The sequence below is a fragment of the Drosophila santomea genome, unplaced genomic scaffold (assembly GCF_016746245.2).
Source record: "Drosophila santomea strain STO CAGO 1482 unplaced genomic scaffold, Prin_Dsan_1.1 Segkk83_quiver_pilon_scaf, whole genome shotgun sequence".
Taxonomy (NCBI): Eukaryota; Metazoa; Arthropoda; class Insecta; order Diptera; family Drosophilidae; genus Drosophila; species Drosophila santomea.
Window position 1 is genome coordinate 451,698 of NW_025319019.1, and position 9,878 is coordinate 461,575.

A 9,878-nucleotide genomic window follows, 5' to 3' on the forward strand; every position below is an offset into this window, starting at 1 on the left:
ATGGGTTAGTTGTTTTTGATCTAACTAGAGGGGATTCTCTAAAGTGGGTATCTATACTGAAGTCATGTATATTCTCGTTGAGTTTGTCAATTTTGTTTACTTTATTTCGTTGAGTGTAATAAGCAGGGGTTCCTACAAAAATGAAGATGTCAGCTGGAGTTCGACCGGTTGTACTATGCTTTGTTTTGTGATTGTATACGTTAAGAATTTTTTCGAATTTCGTGAATTGGTTTTCGGGTTCATTTTCGCTTGTTATTATTCTTATTTTTTCATTAACAGTTTTATGAAATCGCTTAATGTCAGATTCCATTTTTACTTGTTGTTATATTGAGAGTCACTCCTTCTGATTCTAACCAGAGTTTAAGTGCAGCGCATGTGAAAGCGGAGTCTTTCTCGGCTTTTATTTCTGTGGGTTTACCCATATCGTTGAATATGCGTAAAATAGCTCTTTTAGCTGCAAGCCAATCTCTACTGTTTACTTCTATCAGAGAGGCGTATTTAGAATAAATGTCAATTAATGATAGGAATTGTTTATTGTTTATTAAATAAAAATCCATGACATACTTGTCTCTGGGATTGAAGGTTTCTGGGGTTATTTATTTAATGAGTTAATTTTGTGTTTCTATGTTCCGTTCTGTTAATATAAAATAGGTCTTTAAGCTTCAAGCCAATCTCTACTGTTTACTTCTATCAGAGAGGCGTATTTAGAATAAATGTCAATACATGATAGGAATTGTTAATTGTTTATTAAATAAAAATCCATGACATACTTGTCTCTGGGATTGAAGGTTTCTGGGGTTATTTATTTAAAGAGTTAATTTTGTGTTTCTATGTTCCGTTTTGGAACATTTCACATCCGTTTATGATATTTTGGATACGTTTTTGATAATCAGGGTAATAATAAAGTTCTTTGAACTGAAGCGTGAGTTTCTCTATACCAGGGTGTAATAATTCTTTATGGGTTTTGAGAATGATTTCTTTGAATTGGGCGTATGTTTGAATGTCTATTAGTTTATTACCGGTTTTCATAGTTTTAGCGAAACTGGCGGGACTTATGATTTGAATATACGCATTTTGAAAGATTTAAAAGTCGATTCCGTTAGGGAAGTAAATAAAACTTTTTTTAGTGCAGAAGTATTCTTTAATTAGATCTTTTGCAAGGGTATCAGTAATTTCTTTATACTTGTTATACCCGTTACTCGTAGAGTAAAAGGGTATACTAGATTCGTTGAAAAGTATGTAACAGGCAGAAGGAAGCGTTTCCGACCATATAAAGTATATATATTCTTGATCAGGACCAATAGCCGAGTCGATATGACCATGTCCGTCCGTATGAACGCTGTGATCTCAGGAACTACAAAAGCTAGAAAGTTGAGATTAAGCATACAGACTCCAGAGACATAGACGCAGCGCAAGTTGCAAGTTCGATTCATGTTGCCACGCCCACTCTAACGCCCACAAACCGCCCAAAACTGCCACGCCCACACTTTTCAAAAATGTTTTGATATTTTTTCATTTTTTTATTGGTCTTGTAAATTTCTATCGATTTGACATAAAACTTTCTGCCACGCCCACTATAACGCCTACAAACCGCCAAAAACTGTGTTTAAGACTCTCCTTCTCCCTTCCACTAGCTGAGTAACGGGTATCAGATAGTCGGCGAACTCGACTATAGCGTTCTCTCTTGTTTCTGTATTCAAATGTTCTAATCTGAATACGTTGGATTCTCTTAACTCGTCGTCTAAGGCGTAGTTAGAGGATGTTATTAGAAGGGCTTCTTCTATGTAAGGGGTAATAAGAGGGTTTTCCTCAGATTTAGAAGGCTCATAGGGATACTCATAGGTAATCTTGGTCTCTTCTGAATTAGACGGTTTGGGGCACTCATTGGTGTTCTTTGACTCATCTGGTTTTAAGTGGGGTTTCCGCTTAATTTTCAGGAGGGTCTTCTCCTTTTTTGTGGTTTGTAGAGGGGTTTCCTCTGGGTTAGATGCCTTGGGGCACTCATTGGTAGCCTTGGACTCATATATTTGGATGATTTATTTCTGCTGGTCTTGAGTTAGTATTTTGGATCTGTGTAGGGTTTGTTAATGGAATAAAAGGGGGAACGAATCGTTAGTTGGGATTGGTGTTTTTAGTTTGGTTAATGTGTGTATGTTTATGTGAACTTGGGTTAAATCTTGGCTGACTATCGGATGTTTTTGAAACTGGGTCTACATAGAGACCTTCTTGTTGGGCGGTTTGTCTTAATTTTTGGATAGTTGAAATATCATGCCTCGCTAGGGTCATGAACCGTCTATCGGGGAGTGATCTTTGAATTGTATTTTTTATAGTGGTTGCCATTGCTTGTGTATAAAATGTAATATTAGTTCTACCACTTTCTAATGCTAACTTATTTATGATTACATTTGATTTATCTTCTAACTGTTCGCAAAATAGACGTAAGTTACCTTTGAAAGGTGTGCGGTACAATCTTCCTAGTAGTTTCTCCAGGGTTGTCTGGGTCTTAAATTCTGTGATTAAGGCGTCCCTTAGAGTTGACCAATCATTATGCATTCCGAATAGGGCAACTTTTTCTGCATCTCCAGTGATTTGAAGTTCGATGGCTCCAAATATGATCGCCTTCTATCGAGCGTCGTTTGCAGGGTATTGGTTCAACCGGTATTCCATTCGTCTGATGAACGAGCTGAGTTTTGATGGATCTCCAGTGAATGGTGGTACTTGGCGTATTTGCCGAAGTAATTGAGAAAGATTTTCTGCTGGTAACGCCATTTTAGTTTTATTTATAAGTTATTTTCTGTTCTTGTTCACAGACTGCTACAGTATGTCGAGACTTATGCTTTAAGTGAACTGCACTGTTTTAACTTTTTGTTGTTTAATACAATAGTAGCGGTCACACTTTTGATTTTAGTGGGCTACTGTTTTTGTTCACAGACTGCTACAGTATGTCGAGACTAATGTCTTAGTGAACTGCACTGTGCACTGTGTAATACAATTACACCTTAGTAGAGGTCTCACATCACGAAGCGGTCCACAAAATTAGGTCTTTAAATTAACTCCGATCGCACAGGTTCTTGTGCGGATACCGATTTTAGTCACTTTAAACGACCCGAAATCACTTTGTTGCGGCCGATTCGCGGGTACAATCAGAAAAGGTTACGAGGTCGTACAAGTTTCCTCTTTTCACTAGATTGTCAAAGGATAACGAGTTTACTTGGACTTTTTTTCAGTATCCTACCGACTGCGCAATTTACGAATTCAGACCGAGAGCTTAATAAAAAAAAATAACACGGTTGGTTTGTGATATATTATTAAACGTTTTATTAATTCCAATAGAGGAAGAACTAGAGCCTTTGGATTATCACTTAGTTGGACAATGGCTTTCGAAGTTGAAATGGGCTTTAGCAAAGCTATCGCAATTGATAACGTACTCAGATCTAAACTGCCTTATGGGGACATGTTTGCGTTTATATAGGCAGATTGGGATAGCTTAAGAGCGAAGTTTAAGAGAATTAAGTTATAATTGTTTATAAAGAGAGAAGCTCCCGAAAAAATAGGAGTAATTGAAGAATCCTGAGACCATTGCGTGGGCGGAAGTTTTTGTTATTTCAGTTGGCTCGCCAAGTGGTCAAATGTTTACGATTTGTTATTTCAGTTGGCCTCGCCAAGTGATCGAATGTTTAGGGGACGACGTTGGCTCGCCACAGAGTCTGGACTTTGGAATATGATGCTGTGCGTAAATAACAGCTAAGCTTAATCGAACGGCTCTCGATCTTTGATTACATTTTGTTCTTAGACATTAATGTGTGCGTGTGAATTGTTACAATATTGTGTGTGGTTTTGTACTTAGACATTAATGTGAGTGTGTTTGTTGGGGAGTTGTGGGTGTAGAATGGATATGTTTGTTTCTATATAGTGACATATTCACTCTTCTGTTGTGGACGGCATATCGATAGCGATATCGAACCCCAGCGCAGCGCAGGGGTGATTTAATACCGAATATTTTGGTAGATTTATTAAGGTCACCTTAATGTTATCCGGCCGTTGACCCGGCAAAATTCGAACAACTGGGATTGGATCATGCCATGGTAGAGCCAAAGAAGAAATGGAAAGAACAGATTCAAAGTCACGGTCAAGGGCGTTATAACTGCTGCGCTCCCGAGAAATTAAACTTTTTATGTGCACGTGCACCAAGATATAGTTTTTTTAATTAAACCATATTTAATTAGAGCTGCAGCAGTACGCCGGTGTTGAATACAACAATAAAACAAAATCAACAATATACGAAAATAGTATTGAAGTTTCGGCGGGGGAATACTGGAAAACCTGGTGCAGAAAAAACATTAGGTAAGTGGTCGGCTGCCGGGAGTGAAGCCATGCCTATGGGCTTTCCATTCCAGGCCCGACGAAACCCAGTGCAACCCCGAAAAAAAGTCAGCCAGGTCGTCCAAATTGACCTGGCGAGATTTTTTTGTTGAGCGGCCATAACCTATTGGCAAGATCCGAGTTTTGACCAGATAACGTTCCTTTTTTTGCTGATCCACAATTTTATTGGGTTAAATCTTCGTCGAGGAAACCGACACGCCTCCCGAGTGGCGGCAACGGGAGCCTTTAGGCTTCAGACATTTTTATACCCGTTACTCGTAGAGTAAAAGGGTATACTAGATTCGTTGAAAAGTATGTAACAGGCAGAAGGAAGGGTTTCCGACCATATAAAGTATATATATTCTTGATCAGGACCAATAGCCGAGTCGATATGACCATGTCCGTCTGTCCGTCTGTCCGTCTGTCCGTCTGTCCGTCTGTCTGTCCGTCCGTATGAACGCTGTGATCTCAGGAACTACAAAAGCTAGAAAGTTAGGATTAAGCATACAGACTCCAGAGACATAGACGCAGCGCAAGTTTGTCGATTCATGTTGCCACGCCCACTCTAACGCCCACAAACCGCCCAAAACTGCCACGCCCACACTTTTGAAAAATGTTTTGATATCTTTTCATTTTTGAATTGGTCTTGTAAATTTCTATCGATTTGCCAAAAAACTTTTTGCCACGCCCACTCTAACGCCCACAAAGCGCCAAAAGCTGCTACGCCCACACTTTTGAAAAATGTTTTGATATCTTTTCATTTTTGTATTGGTCTTGTAAATTTCTATCGATTTGCCAAAACACTTTTTGCCACGCCCCCTCTAACGCCCACAAACCGCCCAAAACTGCCACGCCCACACTTTTGAAAAATGTTTTGATATTTTTTCATTTTTGTATTGGTCTTGTAAATTTCTATCGATTTGCCAAAAAACTTTTTGCCACGCCCACTCTAACGCCCACAAATCGCCAAAAGCTGCTACGCCCACACTTTTGAAAAATGTTTTGATATTTTTTCATTTTTGTATTGGTCTTGTAAATTTCTGTCGATTTGCCAAAAAACTTTTTAAATTTAAATGCTGAGTAACGGGTATCTAATAGTCGGGAAACTCGACTATAGCGTTCTTTCTTGTTTTTTATTAATTTTAGTTACAAATATTTATTTTATAATATTTTTTTTATTGTGTATTATTTGTTTGTTCCGTCTTATTTAATTATTTATTTAGTCACAATTTATTTATTTATTTATATAGGGTGTTTTTTTTAGAGGTATAGAACTTTAAATTGCAATAAAACAACGATGGATTATTCGATTGACATGAATTTTATTGACATAAAAGATAATCTTGTGGCATTACATTTTAAATATGATTTCTGGCATATGACCGCCACGGCTGGCTCGGATGTAGTCCAATCTGGACGTCCAATTTGCAATGACTTTTTCCAATATTTGGCCGTATATCGGCAATAACACGGCGAATGTTGTCTTCCAAATGGTTTAGCGTTTGTGGCTTATCCGCATAGACCAATGACTTTACATAGCCCCACAAAAAGTAGTCTAGCGGTGTTAAATCACAAGATCTTGGAGGCTTATGAAAAATCGGGAACAACAGCAATCTCGTTTTGGGCCCATTCGACGAATCTACGCCTTGCTTGATGATCGTTTGGTTTCAATTCTTGCACGAGTTGGATTTTGTAAGCACGCATGACGAATTGCCAAACCAAACTGAGAATAAATCACTTGACAGCTGTTAAATCGGTCGCCATCTTGAACAGTAATGCCAACTTAAAGTTCTATACCTCTAAAAAAAACACCCGTTACATTATACATTTATACATTTGGTAATTTATTTTAGATATGTTACCAATTACCCGAATATGTATTTATGTAATCTATTTATATATATATATATATATATATTGGATTTATTTCCCATTTTTATTTAACACACATAATTCTATATTTATATTTATATTTTTTTTTATTGTTGAATTGGTACTGATTTCTGTAATTATTTATTTATTTAAATTAGCTTTCATATTCCCCCTCCCTTGAGAGCTTTTATGGTAGGTCAGGATCTAAAGAAAATAGTCCAAGTCTAAACATATGTTGAAAGAAATCCAGTGTGGATATTCGGACCAAGTCAGGGATATGAATATGAAAATTGTAAACAAATAAAATTATAAGTATTTGGGAAAGAAATGAAACTGGAGTAGAGTCGAATTAATGGGAGAAGAAATACACTAGGAATGGGTGGGTAGAATGTGTGTAGGTGAATGTTTGGGGCAGCTGCATAAATATGCTAGCAGGCTGCAAGGTCGGGTAGGGATGAGCATATGGCCTCCAGCACACCAGGAGTGCCCAATAACAGGAGTCAGATAAGATAATGTGATGTCGACAAACTCAGAGATGTTGCCGTTTAATTCGTATTTAAATTTGAATGTAAACGTGGAGATTAAAGTGTTGTACAACGTAGACTTCAAGTTTTTAAATTCTATGTTTTTGTTATGACGTGAGCGGGCAGGGTTAGGGGAACCACGGCCCTGGAAAGTGAGCTAGCTTGGGAAGCCCGAAATCTCACGCAAGACCAAGTAGGTCCATAACAGTATGGCGCCCAATTTAAAGGCAGCACTATAAACTCCATCGTACAAATTATATCTGCTCTAAGAGATCCTCTTTATAAAAGAATAGTGGCTCGCGAGGCTGATCAATACTAAACAGGACTCAAAGACCAATATGTACATATTGAAATTAGCGAGCCAAAATTTATAAACATTGGTGTAACTGTCTCTATGACCCACTGACGACATCCACTCGGCACAAGCCAAGAGTAGATTTGCGATCAATGTGATATTAGAGATAATTACTCAATGGTGATATATATCTGTGATATAAGATATTAAGGATAGGCATTAGTATAAGAATGTAAAACTAGAATTAGGACAGAGACAGAAAAAGTAGACGTTGACGACTAGGTCAGATTTACATTTGAATTGGCGTATTGCGATCAGCAGAACACAGAACAGCCAGCCTCGACACTGTACAATTATAAATGAACTATTTCAAACAGTTTGCGCAGTGGCTTACCAGACAGACTTCGGACAAATATAGATAGTACATAAAATTCAAATTAAAAAAAAAAAAAAAAAAAAAAAATCATTGCAGCTTGTTATGGACGGTTATAAACTTAAATATGATACGGAATTCATAACCAATTAAATTTAAAATAAAATAAGGAAAATTAATAGAGAAACTAATACTAATTGTTTCCTTTCCGGGGAGATCCTTATTCTGCATTCAACGTCCAAAAGGTGTCGGACGACAAACCTTTTTGTTGCGGTTGAGATGCAGCACGATGTCCTTTGCTCCGATAATGTCAGCAAACGTTGCATTTCGTGGTATGATGGCCGTTCCTAAAGGAAAGAAAAATTAATGAGTATTTGCGATGGCTGAAGAATTTCTTGACTATATATCATCAATCCAGTTGATGATTACAATAGTCGACGAATACAGAGGAATTAATTTTGCTTAATTTGTAGAATCACACATATTTGGCTCATTGTTTATTTTTTTTGTATTTATTAAGCACATTCGCCACCCGAAAACCGGTAATCTTCCTTCTCCGATTCACCTGCGAATAAATTGAGAAATGTTATAAATAATTAATACATATATAAAAATTCAAATTTTTGTTGGAATTTCCTTTTTTTTTATGTGTTAGGCGTACAAAATTATTCCGAAATTTTTTTTTTTTTGCCAAAACTCAATGGACGGTACCCATTTATCTACAATGAGTGAGCCAATCCAAGAGCAGTACAGCGCAGAGAATGCAGCAGCGTTCAGCTTAAGTAGGAGGGAAATGGAACAGCTGATCCTGACTTCTCAAGAGCAAATTAAAATAGATATGCAGCGCCTGTTGGATGTGCGGATAGAGCCATGTATGCAGACCGGGTTCGCAGAAATGTTAAAACAGTTGGATATGCGAAAGAATTCGGCTTCCTCGTCGTCATCATCCTTGTCAACAAACAATCAAGTTGATTCGAACAGAAAACCGACTATTCAGCAGAGTAATCAAAGGGAAATCCGATTAGATGGAAACCTACAGTTGGGCTCAGGGAACGTAACAGACGAAGGCAGGGACGGCGAAACACAATCAAGCCAAGCACCTAGTGGCAACATCCAGGAAACAAACGCAAATAGGGTTCTCTTCCCAAGTTTAGCACAAAATATGCCTCCAAATGCATTCCAAAATGGTCCAAGATTTTCTGGTCAAGGCAGCAGCCGGTTCCCTTCGGTTATTCCGTCATCAATTGTTATGCAGGAACATGGAGGGCGAAATTGGACAAGCAACCAATGGACAACTCCAGCGACAATGCAGGCATACAGACCTAGAAGAAATGCTTCGACAGGAGTAGCAGAATCTCGGCCAGCAATACGCCCGAAATGTCCTTTTCCGTTGCACAAATGGGGGTTCCACTTTACAGGCTGTCAGGGCGCAATGAGTGCCGAGGATTTCATCTTTCGGGTGGAGCACCTACAGCAGCATTACGGGATGCCATGGCAAGATTTATTAAGAGACTTCTATCACCTTTTCGACGACAACGCGTCGGAATATCTCGAAATGATGGCCGATTCGGAAGAGATCCGAAATGTAGTCATGGAAGAGAATAATCCTGTAGAGGCATCGAATGAGTTTGTTGAAGCGATTTCTGGAGGCCCGACGAGAAAATCCGTGCTATGCTGGAATTGTCAGCAACAGGGACACGTTTATAAGGACTGTGAGTTGGACCAGTGTAACTTACTTTGTACAAATGCCCTAATTGTAATCAGGGAAACGCTCTACGGAACGCTGGGGTAGCGGGAAATCCGCGTTCCGGGAGAAAACCCGTGGAGATGCCGAGGCGGCAACAATAAATTAAAACAAAAACCATAAAAGCCCGGAAGAATACGCCAAGGGAACAACATCCCATCCCGATGGAGTGTATCTATCACTCCAAGAACGTATCCGCAAATACAAGCTGACAAGGGACCGGATATTTAATGCGAATCTATTAGCAGGAATGACATTGGTGACAACGAAGGTAAAAAAGGTTAGAGAGAGGTTTTTGTTGCGAGGGCAGAGACGAAGGGAAGTACAGCAGTCAGTACAAGCCATTGGGAAGGTAAACAATGATACAGATTCACGCCCATAAGTGATGGTGCAAATGGCAGGAACAGAGATAAGAGGATTGTTGGATTCCGGTGCATCAGTAAGCTTGTTGGGAAAGGGCTGCAAGGAGCTAGTAGAAAAAATCAGGATTCCTTGGCGATTCTATTACGCGAATGTGCGTACAGCAAACGGAGAAGCACAACAGATCCTGGGGAAAATATCAATTCCAGTCTTCTATAAGAATGCCAGTATTAATATGGATATATAAATGTGCCCGTCTCTAGAACAGGAGTTGTACCTGGGAGTCGATTTTTGAAAAGGTTTTGTTATCGCACCAGAAATATTCGGACTCGAGGAAATCGCAATTGA